General features: G+C 43.7%; 1 protein-coding gene across 1 annotated transcript in view; it reads right to left on the reverse strand.

The window, feature by feature from the left end:
• LOC126185029 (zinc finger and BTB domain-containing protein 24-like) overlaps positions 1–14,614 on the reverse strand; it is a 566,213-nt gene that overhangs the window by 190,637 nt on the left and 360,962 nt on the right. The window lies entirely within an intron of this gene.

Below are 14,614 nucleotides of genomic sequence, written 5' to 3' on the forward strand. Positions count from 1 at the left end.
AGCGCCACTACCATTGCTGCACGAGAGACATTCGCTAACGATATAGTGCACAGGATTGATGACGGCGATATGCATGTGGGCAGCATTTGGTTTGCTGACGAAGCTTATTTTTTCCTGGACGGCTTCGTCAACAAACAGAACTGGCGCATATGGGGAACCGAAAAGCCCCATGTTGTAGTCCCATCGTCCCTGCATCCTCAAAAAGTACTGGTCTGGGCCGCCATTTCTTCCAAAGGAATCATTGGCCCATTTTTCAGATCCGAAACGATTACTACATCACGCTATCTGGACATTCTTCGTGAATTTGTGGCGGTACAAACTGCCTTAGACGACACTGCGAACACCTCGTGGTTCATGCAAGATGGTGCCCGGCCACATCGCACGGCCGACGTCTTTAATTTCCTGAATGAATATTTCGATGGTCGTGTGATTGCTTTGGGCTATCCGAAACATACAGGTGGCGGCGTGGATTGGCCTCCCTATTCACCAGACATGAACCCCTGTGACTTCTTTCTGTGGGGACACTTGAAAGACCAGGTGTACCGCCAGAATCCAGAAACAATTGAACAGCTGAAGCAGTACATCTCATCTGCATGTGAAGCCATTCCGCCAGACACGTTGTCAAAGGTTTCGGGTAATTTCATTCAGAGACTACGCCATATTATTGCTACGCATGGTGGATATGTGGAAAATATCGTACTATAGAGTTTCCCAGACCGCAGCGCCATCTGTTGTTGAAAATAGTAACTACTGTAATTTCGAAAGTTTGTCTGCCTGAAAATGTACTGTTGTCCCAAGCATATTGCAACAAACGGTGTATTTCTATCGCTGCTCGTTTAGTTTTTATTGCCGTTTCAAATATACCGGTCATTTTTGAAACACCCTGTAACATCGGGAGTCACCTGACCAGGCCACAGTTTCCCAGTCGTCTAGGGTCCAACCGACGTGGTCACGAGCCCACGAGAGGCGCTGTAGGCGATTTCGTACTCTCAGCAAAGGCACTCGCGTCGATCGACTGCTGTCATACTCCATTAACGCTAATTTCGCCGCATTGTCCTACAGGATAAGTTCGTCGTACGCCCCAAATTGATTTCTGCAGTTATTTTATGCAGTGTTTCTTGTCTGTTTGCACTGACAACTTTACACAAACGCTGCTGCTCTCGGTTTCTCGTTACTGCATTGTCTATGGTGAGAGGCAATGCCTGAAATTAGGTACTCTAGGCACATTCTTGACACTGTGCATCTCGGAATATTGAATTCCCTAACGATTTAAGAAATAAAATGCCCCACGAGTCTAGCTCCAACTACCATTCGAATCCTGCCTCGGGCATGGATGTGTGTGATGTCGCCGGCCGGAGTGGCAGTGCGGTTCTGGGCGCTACAGTCTGGAACCGAGCGACCGCTACGGTCGCAGGTTCGAATCCTGCCTCGGGCATGGATGTGTGTGATGTCCTTAGGTTAGTTAGGTTTAATTAGTTCTAAGTTCTAGGCGACTGATGACGATGTCCTTAGGTTAGTTAGGTTTAACTAATTCTAAGTTCTAGGGGACTGACGACCTCAGAAGTTAAGTCCCATAGTTCTCAGAGCCATTTGAACCAAGTCAACTATCATTCCGCGTTCAATGTCGTCGTGCCGCCATAATAATTTTGCACCTTGTGTGCGCGACACTACCGTCATCTGTATACGTACATATCGCTATCCCAGGACCTTCGTCACCTCACTGTATAGCAATGTTTCGATAGCGGTCATCGCCTTCGGCAGTGGCCCACGTAACATTACTCTCCAGTGCACGGAAAACACGAGGAGCACCTTGTCTCAACCAGTGTTCTGCTGTGTAAACAAACCAACTTCGTCCGAACAGGTGCTGGAGGCCCAACGGTATTGACCGACCGCCGTGTCATCCTCGCACAATGGGCGTCATTGGATGCGGATATCGGGGAGCATGTGGTCAGCACACCGCTCTCCCGGCTGTTGTCAGTTTTTGTGACCGGACTACTATACAAACAAACTCACATACAGCCCAAACAGCAAAAAATGTTCAAACGTGTGTGAAATCTTATGGGACTTAACTGCTAAGGTCATCAGTCACTAAGCTTACACACTACTTAACCCAAATTATCCTAAGGACAAACACACACACTCATGCCCGAGGAAGGACTCGAACCTCCGCCGGGACCAGCCACCGCAAACAGCAACGGACGATGGTAACGGATGCACAGGCGTGTCCCAGGAGCGATAGTCAATATTCAGAGACAGAACAGGAATGATTATTCGAAGGAAGAAATTACAGTAAACAAGGGCCCTAAAATGCATACCTTAAGAGCTATGAGCACTTGTTCTGTAGAAAAGATGTGCTAAACGGTAGCAAAGATGAGCAAGTGCTCTTAGTTTTTAAGGTATGCATTTTAGATCCAATGGTTACTGGACTTTCTTGCTCCGAATGGTAGTTACTGTCATGTCCCTGAATATTGACCATTCCCCCTGGGACACCTTGTATAGAACATTAACTCGTGCTTCCTATTAGAAAGAAAGCATTGAGCAGCATAGTAGTCATATTTGTTCCAAGACGACAAATGGACTCTCCGAAATGATAAGGTGATACAGTTGTGAGAGAAGTGGCGATTGGTAACAAGTTTAAAATGAGCCTCAGAAATGTGGATGCACATTTCTGTTTTCTTTTATTAATATTTTGCCGCCGCCATAGAATCTGCATAGGAAGACACACATTCTATTATATACGAGCTTCAACGACATTAGTGACAAAGTGGCACTATATAAGATCTGTTAAAGGCCGCTTGGTACAATCGCTAAACTTTGACATGTATACAAGGTTGTCAGATCAGTCTGAAAAGCTCATAAGGGTGTCGCAGGGTAGGTGGTGTTTCCGAGTTAACTAGCAGTGAAGTTAGCCAATTTGGCCGTTGCGCGCGCAGACTGAAGCAGCCCGCCAGATACAAATAGTGTCAGTTGTTCTCACAGCGTAGATGACAGCACACGAGACTTCCCAGTCTCAAATTCGATCCTTACTACCGTTCTATATCCAATTTTTGTATCGTTCACTTGTTCTGTTTTAGGAAACAAAATACAAATTTGGCGACAACGTGTCTCGCTGGCCACTTCAATTTCCGCGCGCAACGGCCTGATTGGCTAACTTCAATGCTAATTAACTCGAAAACGGCGCAACGTACCGAATTTTTTTCTTAACAATTATTTCTCAGCACAACCTACCCTGAAACACCTTTACAAGCTTTTTAGACTATTTCTGACCACCCTGTATGCGGGGTGTTTGGGGTTATAGGTGGAGATCTTGCGATCATAGGTACACTAATATGGGTCCACTACCCGCTACAATGTGCTACCTGTTTTTTCTCTGTGTCTAAGAGAGCAAACACGTCACATAATTTACTATCTGATGTTTCCTGCACCGTCGCTGCACAACTAAGTACACTAGACTGTCAGTAACTGTTTTGCGTCCACGCGTCCACACTTCAACACGGGACCTGCTGCTCAGGGGAAATCAGCATCAATGGGTTACTTTCGCCACATGGAGATACTAACCAACCTAAGAACATACTACTACCGATAGCAATAATTAATATATTGCAAATAAATGAAACACTGGTGTAATGTTGTTCAATACACTGTCCTCAGTGACCCTAACACCCGGTGTATATAAGCCTAAGGGCGGACGTATCAGACCTGTATAGACAACAGATCTGTTAGGTATTATCTGTTTGAATGGATCGTTTGTGTCTCCGACTCTTTGCAGAAAAAAAAATGGCTCTGAGCACTATGGGACTCAACTGCTGTGGTCATAAGTCCCCTAGAACTTAGAACTACTTAAACCTAACTAACCTAAAGACATCACACACATCCATGCCCGAGGCCGGATTCGAACCTGCGACCGTAGCGGTCGCGCGGTTCCAGACTGGAGCGCCCAGAACCGCTCGGCCACTCCGGCCGGCTCTTTGCAGAATTGCTGATATGTCTTTCCAAGATGGTCTTTGCCCCACTCATTCTACTGGAATCTCTGTAAAAGCGAAATTTTAAGTCTTGGAATATCTCGAAGTTCTAAGGAACAGTTATAGTTGCCGCTTTCCAGGAAATTCGCCGACTGGCGAAACGGGTAGATTGAAATCCGTCACTGAAGGTATCTCGGCACTCGGTTCACGTTCGCGAGGAATGGGCTTCAAATCCGTGTGCGGTCATTCCGGTCTCAGATGCCTACGGCTTTCCAAATGCCGGAACAGCTCACGGAAAGAGGCTACAAATGGTCTGCTTCCTGCCGGAGCTCCCTCGTTTCCTTCGGACAGACGCGCAGGCCGGCCCACAAAAAACGCGGCAGGGAGCATAGCATTCTTTTATGCGGCGCGTATTGATTGACGCAGCGCCGCAGCGCGCCACGCCGCTCAGCGTGCTGGGCCGGGGTTCGACCCCCGTAATCCGGCCCGGCAGATGAGTCACGGCTAGCTGGGGGGGGGGGGGGGGGGCGACGGACGGCGTGTCTCTGTACCGCGCGCACAGCTCACTCCGCGCTGCAAAAAATTACACGGCCGGCGGGTCGATGCGTCGCGATGACCGTTGCAGAAATGCCCATTACTTGCGTCTCAATCCTGTTATCAGTATGACGATCGTCCGAAACAGGTCACACACAATTACTCAGTATATCACAGTTATTTAGTTACTTCTCAAGTTATTTGTGTGTTCCGTCGATCGTAATTGCGACAACTCGCTATTATATGGAACGATTAAGCTCTCCTCAGCGGAATATGTGGTAAATTTATGGAGTATTAATCAAAGGAATAATGCTGTCTGTGGACACTGAATTAAGTCAATGGGGAAAGTTGAATATTAGCACCAGACAGGGAGTTGAACCCGGATTTTCCGCCTCGGCTATCCGGACACGGTCGCTGAGCGATCCAAATTCCCACCTTATCCACACACTACTGAAGAAGTGCCCCTACCCAATACCTTCACTACTCGCATATTCGGGCTTGTTTGTGCATCTGCACTGAAAGGATCATTGGCCGTAGCGGCATGGTTTTATATATATTGTGGCGTTGCAAGACAGCCACGCCACTCGGAAGTAGCCGAAATGCACGCGTTAACTCACGTCGGCTTGCGTGAGGTCTGAAACAGGATACGTTATAAATGCTATAAAGAAAAGTACGTAGCTTCTTTAATACTTAACTTTAATTCATCCTTGTGGTACATCGCTCTTGATAATACAAGTGAGACTCTCAGATATGGTTAATGGCGCCTTGCTAGGTCGTAGCCATGGAATTAGCTGAAGGCTATTCTAACTATCTCTCGGCAAGTGAGAGAAAGGCTTCGTCAGTGTAGTCGCTAGCAAAGTCGTCGTACAACTGGGGCAAGTGCTAGTAAGTCTCTCTAGACCTGCCGTGTGGTGGCGCTCGGTCTGCAATTACTGACAGTGGCGACACGCGGGTCCGACTTGTACTAATGGACCGCGGCCGATTTAAAGCTACCACCTAGCAAGTGTGGTGTCTGGCGGTGACACCATATATATATATATATATATATATATATATATATATATATATATATACGTGTGTGTGTGTGTGTGTGTGTGTGGTGCTGTTCCTCCTTATGTCCGAAAGAACAGACACCGCATATAAATTCTACAGACTAAATGCAGTTGGGTTGTTTTGGGGGAGGAGACCAGACAGCGAGGTCATCGGTCTCATCGGATTAGGGAAGGACGGGGAAGGAAGTCGGCCGTGCCCTTTGAAAGGAGCCATCCCGGCATTTTCCTTGAGGGATTTAGGGAAATCACGGAAAACCTAAATCAGGATGGCCGGACGCGGGATTGAACCGTCGTCCTCCCGAATGAGAGTCCAGTGTACTAACCACTGCGCCACCTCGCTCGGTCTAAATGCAGTTGTCAAGCAGATATGACTTCAGTTTGTGTTTGACGTTAACTGCATTATCGAATAAATTCGTAACATCACTGGATAGGTGGTCAAAGATTTTTATGGCTGAATTCCTCACTCCAGTTTATGTCACAGAATTATGGATGGTGTAAATCAGTTCTCCTTTTAGTATTATGTTTCAGACGTCATAAGGTCGTAAATCTACTGTGAGGCTATTTTCAGTAAGCAAGAACTAGCTACAAGAGGTTCTTGAATGCTCACAACGTACTGTGCTTAGTAGTCGCTTTTGGACAACAATCATTTTTCTTCGCCGATGTCGAGTTACTCCAGTCTCAAACGAAGAGAGTTTGGTAGTCCAGATCCGGGAGCGGAACCTCGACAACGGCTCTTGTAATGTGAAACAATACAGATCTCTACATCTACACTCTGCGGATTACTGTGAAGTGTGTGGCGAAGGATATTTCTGTAGTACCACATTTTAGGGTTCGTTCCATTCACTGAAGGAGCTTGGGAAGAATGCCTGCTGGTACGCCTGTGTTATTTGTCTAATTTTATCTGCACGGTCCCAAAGAGACGTCGTGAGCTGAAGAATATTCCTAGTTCGTGCCCTGATCCCTGTAGTGTAGTAAGCAGGTCCCCGCGAGATGTACGGGATCTGTCTTCGAGTGTCTGCCGCTAATGATTTTACAACATTTCTCTTAAAATATATCACCAGTCAAACAAGCGTGTAACATTCACGTTGTCATTCTTTCTATATGTCCCATGTGTCCTATGAGTCCAACTTGCTATAGATCTCGTACAGTTCAGAAGCATTCAAGCATGGTTTGTATAAGTGTTTTGTTTCCAATCTGTTTTACGGACAAATACCATTTTCCCATGATCCTGTCACTAAATCGTAGCCTGACATTTTATTTGTGTACAATTACGCCCATGTGGTCACTCCACTTCCTGTCTGTACACATTGTATCTCCCAAATATTTGTATTCCGTGACTGACTCTATTTGTGATTCATTAATCCTGTAGTCAAAGTGTAACACAGTGCTATGTTTCGTTTAGTGCACAACCTCGCATTTATCTACCTTAACAGCTATTTCCAAATCTTTGCACCAGGTTAATATTATGCCGAGTTCTAATTGGGTTTTACTACAATGTATATAATTTCAAGATAGATAGACTCGTTATCTACGAAATGCCCGAGACTGCCAGTGACAAGAAAAGCACCTGCTAAATCATTAATTTATAACATAATCGGCAACACTCCACCACGTATAACGTCAGCTTCCATAGATGAATCTCCGTCCTACGTCCTGCCTGTCAGATAAGTTTCGATCCAGTCACGTAACTGGTTGGATATCCCTCACTAACATATTTTCTTTAGGTAATGTCTACGTGGTACTGAATTAAAACCTTTCCGAAAGTCTAGAAAGACCGAACTAATAAGGTTTCCTCGTCCATAGCACTGAGGATACCGTGTACAATGAGGGAGATTCTAGTTCCACGTGATCCATCTTTTGGGAACGTATGCTAATTTCCACAAAACAGGTTATTTTGTTCCAGGTAAGTCATAAAGCTCGAACCAAAAAACTGTTCTAGTATTCGGCGACAAATACAGTGAGTGATATAGAACGGTAGTTCAGTGGTTCAGATATGCTTCCTTTTTTTTTTTTTTTTGTAGAGGGGTGTGACATGAACTTGGCACATATATGTACTTTGGGTATGTGCGTCTGGAAAGCTTCGTTAAGTATTCTTCCTTCAGTTTTTCTCGTCCTGATACGAATTACTGAATCTAGTCCATCTTCAGAATTCTCGCGAGATACTCGAAGATTAGTTACAACTTGTGAGCAGAGTACAGACATTACTGTTACAGATTTTGGTTTCTGAATGAGATAATATGTATTGGTGAATTCTTTCGAAAGCGAGTTCCTTAGAGACGAGAAAGTTAAACGGCTCCAAAGGTTCGTGTTCTTAAGGCCCATTAAATAAAGGAAAAATTAAGCGTTGCCGATTTTAGTTTGTTTCTATGTGGTTCCAATTCGAATTCATTGCAGTTAAGAAGCAATCGGTAGCCCGTGGAGGATGACACACATTACCCATTTGCCAATGCCTTATATACTTCTCAGAAATAACAGGTATTTTGTTGAAGGAGAGCAGCAATAAGAGTAAGAGAATTGAATGATACGGCATACATCCAAAGGCACAGATTAGAAAGGTTTCAGAAGCCTAGAAGCGTTATCACGTGCTGATGATTAATTTTTGTCCTTTTTCTCCGAAAGATAGCACCCGACAACTAGACATACAAGAGTTCACAAACCAAATGGCTTATACCATCAACTCGCCCGTCTACGTGTTAAACGCGACCGCTTCCGGAGCGCGGAGGTATGCTGGCATCGGATCGAATTAGCTCAGCGCGTTAACACAAGGTATCGGTGGATAAAGCTTGCATGTGGCTTTTAGGCAGTTTTCCACATGTTTTGCTACGGAAACATTTAGAACACTTTCTCATACTTGCAGACAGAATTTACGCTACACGCAGACAGATTGGGTACACTGCTCCTAGCCGAGCGGTTCTAGGCGCTTCAGTCTGGAACCGCGCGACCGCTCCGGTCGCAGGTTCAAATCCTGCCTCGGGCACGGATGTGTGTGATGTCCTTAGGTTAGTTAGGTTTAAGTAATTCTAAGTTCTAATGAACTGATGACCTCAGATGTTAAGTCCCATAGTGCTCAGAGCCATTTGAACCATTCACACTGCTCCTATCCTGGTTTGTGAATAGGAGACTGATGATCTTCGCTGTTTAGTTTCCTTAAACATTTACTGAGAGTTAAACTTTTACCATTAAATCTGAAGTGCAGCAATTACCAATGCGAAGAGTTGAAAGGTCATCACGACGTTTTACCAGGCACAGCTTTACGACCAAACGTGTATCAAAGCCTAAATTTGTCGATTATCTAAACTAAAACTTAGCCAACATAGCTTCCGAACCACGTAAACATTATAAAAGAAAGATTTGTTTTCGGAGTGATAATTTCAAGTATGTGGATGACAATAATGACAATTTTAGCACTGAAATAACAGATACTACGCTGTTACGAGCAACCAGAAAACACAACAGGAAAAACAAATGAAAAATTTTCCTTCTTTTCTCGTGATCACGGATTGCGTGACTTACGTTTAGATTTGAAAGATTTGATAAGAAACATTCTTCGCTGTTGCTTGAAGAGCCATCGCAACGTTTTCCAGGACTTAGGATTTCCTTAAATAACTGAGGAAGAGAGTGTTGTGGTCCCAGAGCCAATTGTTCAACTTAGATTTACGTCGTGTACCGACTTATTATAAGTCGAAGTGATAAGACAGCTCCCTCAATCCGCAAAGGTTCTCTCAACAAGCAGAAACACATCGCGAGCATGTCGGTCTTCAGATTCACAGAATTCTCTTTTTCTGTTTCATATTATGTGAAAAAAAAATTGTTGTGTGTGAACAAGCTGCTACAGTTGACAGTGAGTTGACAGTGGTCGTCGCTGTAAGCAGTTGATAGTCAGAGAGTCGTAGGTTGAAGTCTCGCTCTGAGGAATACTTAAATTGTATCCTTTCGTTTTCAGCTAAATTTCCTGTGAAATCTATGTGGTGAACACATCATCTACTGCGGTTTAGTCAAAAGTAATTTAATCCGATGGTTAAATATATAAGATATTGTACAAGTATAGAAGAAATGAGCAATGAAACAGACACGCTACATCGCTAAATTCAGTTCAGCTTTAGAGGATTGGAGCACTTTGCCAGGTATGTATTTACAAAAAACAATTAACTTTCTAACGTAGGTCACTCAGATAAGTGAAGTAGGAAAACAGAGGAATCTCTCCGAGCCATGGGTTTCTATCACAGCTGCAAAAATAAGACAAACGCTCGTTTGTCTTAATACAAGTTATTCGATCTCTAAGGCTGAAATAGTTCCCCACGTACGCTGTGTGACGGTGAAGAATAGTTACACTGGAGCTCCATCAGTTTTCGCTCTGAGTCTGAATCTGATTCATGGTGGTATGGTATTTGCGTAAGATGGGAAACCTTCTGATACCAGTGCGAGACGCAACTCTTTGCATCAGATGAGAAGCTAAATATTGTCTCCACTTTCCTTCAAAAGTATTATTCTACTATTGAAACAAAAATCACGCAGCTGTCTAGAAAATTTGGGGGCCATTGAGTGATGGCAGCGACTTTACTTATCACTACCATTGACCCTCTAACAAATTGAAAAAGGAAGTTACATCTTTCCAGTCGTTCGAGATGAAGCTCAAAAGAAAAACAACTGAATAAAAGACGTTGTACTAAAATTCAGAATTTAGAAGAAACAGACATAGTTGCTGCGCCGACAGTGTCTGATAAAACAAAAAACACCCCTAAATAAGTGTCTCGAAGAACTGTTAGTTAGGATATCCTGACGTGCCCGTAGTTATCATAACTGTGTAACAATTATTACATATGGAGGCCGTTCACAAACGTTAACTACTCTATCAAATTATTGCCACGGCTTTGCACGATACAGTTCATGCGCAAAACGAAATATCTAAACAGAAGAACTAAGAAGTAAGGAGATAAATTTAATTTTACTGCGTAATTAAGCGCTACTGTAGCGTAACGCTCCTTCTATACGTTTGTTTCCCCTCATATCGACGCCCCGAAAATAATGAGAATAAGGGACGCCAAACAAGTGGACGATTAAACATTAACAGAACTACGATCTGTGCACAGTGTTCATGACAACATTCAACAAATTTAATATACCGTACACCGCTGACCGATTAACATGCCGGTTTCGTGAAATGCTACGCGCCAAAGGATATAAGGTAGTAGGGGAAATCACTTTCGTAGAGATAGCCTATATCAGAAAACAACAGTCACTATTCTAAGGAATTCTTAAAGCGCAAAGTTTTCCAGTGCTAAGTTCATCTGTTGTAGGATTCGAGAACGTATTACACTATTTGCACTCCTGCGGTACGGAATACATTTATCTCTAAAAATTTGTAAAAATGGGTAAATTCTTTTTATGCATTTATTCAAAATGTGTTAACAGATTTGTTTTTAATGTATCCACTGATTCAGTCTTTCTACTTCCGCGACACTGCCGAGTTTAACAGCAGAATACGTCTGCCAATGCTTCTGCCAATGAAGGAATTCAGACACAGGCATTTTTTTTTTTTTTTTCAGAAAGTGATATCTCTGCACCGCGTATACTCATATTTTCCACCTTACCGCTAGAGAATTCCAGATTAGATGAACGAGTTGTACTTTGCATGACGTCACAGCATAGGGAGGCAGCAACCTGGATATCTGTGTCTTTGGGATACGGAATAGGAAGATGAAGACGTAAGGCAGACCAATTCAAGAGACGTTGGCGGAGGCTGTAAGTCGTCCGCTGTGGGCCGAAACAACCTTCCGGTTTGAATCTGTCGGCAGCGGTGCTGCCTGAAGGTCGCTGGAGTTTGCAGAGTCAGCAGAGGAGATATTTTTCGTGTTCAGCGAGTACAGCGAAATGACGTATAAAAGGTCGATAGAATTTCCCATTTAGACATACGCGTAGCAGTATACAGAGGCAAAATGCTACTAGCGGAGCACAAAAAAAAGGCTAATATACTCCAGTTTTAAAAGACACTGACTGAAAAGTTGGGTACCAGCTGCCTCATTCTACCTTCCTAAGAATCTTTAAAATTTTCACAAAAATCTTGGGATAAGAACATACTCGCGATTTTGTAACACGCAATTCAAATCTCACTCCCACAAGGTCCCCTAAGTGTAACTCGCCCACACCCACGAGTCAACTGCCGTAAGTCCCTCATACCCATACACTCACACTTGCCCATTCTCATTCAGCCCAGATCATTGTCAGTAACTCTTTGTGTGTCACAGTCTCCTGTCTCGCCGCCACAGTATCATTCGTCCTGTCCCACTACTCCTGTCTCCTCTCATTCTAACCGTATCCCTCTTGCTCTCTCTTGCTGTTACTATATCATTTCTTCCTTCCCACTGCTGCTGTCTCCTCTCACAGTCACTGCCTCGCTCTTCCTCTTTGTCATTGTCATACACTCCGTCTTTCATTATCACAGTCGTTTCTTCCTCGCTCTATTTGCGAGTGAAACAGGAAAGGAAATGACTAGTTGTGGTAAAGGGGATCCCCGCTACTCACCGCACGGTGGCTCGTGTGGTATGTACGTGTAGATGTAGATGTAGATCACATGTAGCTGTAGATCATTGGATCGCCCCCCACTTCCACTTTCTACTTCTCTCCCACTGGCATTGTCTCCTCTACTCTTTTCCTAGCACTATTCTGTCACTGTCAACTAAATTCCACTGCCACTGTGTGTCTCTTTCACTGCCACTGTCTCCTTCATTCTCTCTATACCACAACCACTGCCCACTATCATCCAGCATTTATTACTTTTCTGTCTCTTTCCTGTTACCACTGCCTCCTCTCTCAGCATAAAAATGCGCTAATATGTTCGCATAGCAAGGTGCTGAGGAGGGTAGAATGAGGCAGCTCGTACCCCACTTTTCAGTCCGAATCTTTTAAAACTGGAGCACGTTAGCGCTCCCCGGGCGCGATAGGAGTGTTTTTACACTGGTTCCCCACATTTAACCTGCTACAGCAGGACATGTCACTCATATGAAAAGAACTTAATGGATCATTTAAAATTTTGATAGTTTACTTTCGTGAAATTGAAACTAATTTTACACCTCAGACCGGATGTTACGTGCATAAAAATTTTGCATGTACTTCAGTACTACAACATGGGTTTCCCAGAACCCTTCTGATGATAACGGAGACACTTTACGGCAAATTTCTTCGTGCTGCGTTATTTTATAAACTATGTTTTCACCTCACACCGGATATTACGTGCGTATTTTACGTGTACAAGTAGGGTAACTTTGAATATATGTATCTTGGAAACGGATAAAGATATAAAGAAAAATTTTAAGGTTGTTCGAGATCGGGGTTTTAGGAAGATACCGTAAGAATTTCAAACTTTTTTCTGGGTATAGCAGTCTTGGAATCCGCAGTTCGGTTTGAGTGCCCAAAGCCCGGGAACTAATTGGTTTCTCCATAAGCCCCTTCAGACACGACACAGATCACATCTAATGCAAAAAGAATCAATCGATTTTCTTCTATTGACTAAGCTGGAGGATGGTGTAATATTCAAATTTTGTCCCGGTACTGTAGGATAGTTACTGTACGACGATCATTCTGTTGGGCATACAAAGTCCCTAGCTCAGGGCTATCCAAAAAATTTGACCCTACCTTTGTATCACCAAGAGAACCCGAGATCTGAGCCCCGGAACAATCCCATTTTTATGCGCGGTGTTTTGGAACATATTAGGTAGCGCATGCTGTTTCAAGCGTGCCGATTACGAAGCATGCAGTAAGCTGTACCAAGAAGGAACTCATTATATGAGCTGGAAGGGGGAGAGAAGAGCAACTCATTTTAGTTTCGCGGTGACGACGAAATAGTTTTTAGATTTCACGACCAATGCTCGAGGCTGCGCATCAAGCTGCTCAGTGCCCATCACATGTCCTCGTTTTTAGCTTTTGATACTAAACTGATATGTCTGTCTCTTTGATGGAGAAGAATAGGCGTGCGGTTTACCAAGAAGGGGATATCCTCCCCTGTTCCACACCCCATCGCTGAGCTGGAATTCAAAGGTACCAATTACAGACTAAAACACACACAAAATGCGACGAAGTGGCCTTTCACCATCATGTCTGCGCAAATTGGCCTTACAATCTTTTTTTTATTTCAACAAAACTTCAGTTTTTTTAAAGAAATGGATATTACTAAAGCACAACTTAAAAACGAAATGTAAAAGGCTGCGGGGCTCCCCTAAATAGGTATTTGTGCCGTATGAAGTCCAGTTTTCATAGCTGCAGTTGGCTGTTAGTTTCTTATTCAGTCTTTAGCTTCACTAATAGTATCACATTAGTTTTAGAGAGGAGCTCACTCAGTTTAGTTTTATTTAGCGCTGGAAACACGTTCTCTTCCCTACATTCTGTAAATGACTCATTTTGTTAGACACGGTAACAGGAGCATTGTTATGTGCGGAAAATGTTGCGCTGACAAGAAGCTGTCCTTTAAGCACGGAGGACCACGTACTCCATCTGATCAGCGTTTGGTCCAACCACTAAATAATCTGAGTCGTTAAATGAGAACGCGGGCACGGAGCCGACACCTTTCCGCGAGAATCCGGTGACCGGTCGCCAGGTCCAAGCAGTTTTCTCCTGGCGTCCAGGTTGCCACCACCGGCGAACGCTGTCTAGCCCATTATTTCAAATATTTTACACTGTGAAGCAGCTGAGGCGATCTAGAACAACGTAATATAAATCTTAAGTCTCCGACAATGAATGCAAATATAACCACTAAACACGGTGTTACCAATTACGGAAGTCGTCAGTATCATTTTTCGTCATGTTGGTAAGAGTAGACGATATAAAAAAGTTATCGTACGTTCGTCTGGTGCTAGAAGGAAATATGCAGAAGTTTAGTCTCGTTTATATTATCTTTTAAACAAAATCTGATGTAAACTGCAGTTGGGGACAGTGTAATGCATTTTTTTTTAAACGAGTGATGTTTTCGCGTCCACGGAACAGCTTCAGACTTACGACATCGTACGTAAAAGACTATGGAATACAATGAAATACTTTTTTGTTGATTACCAAAACACCTCGCACTGGACCTTT

The sequence above is a fragment of the Schistocerca cancellata genome, chromosome 4 (genome assembly GCF_023864275.1).
Source record: "Schistocerca cancellata isolate TAMUIC-IGC-003103 chromosome 4, iqSchCanc2.1, whole genome shotgun sequence".
NCBI lineage: Eukaryota > Metazoa > Arthropoda > Insecta > Orthoptera > Acrididae > Schistocerca > Schistocerca cancellata.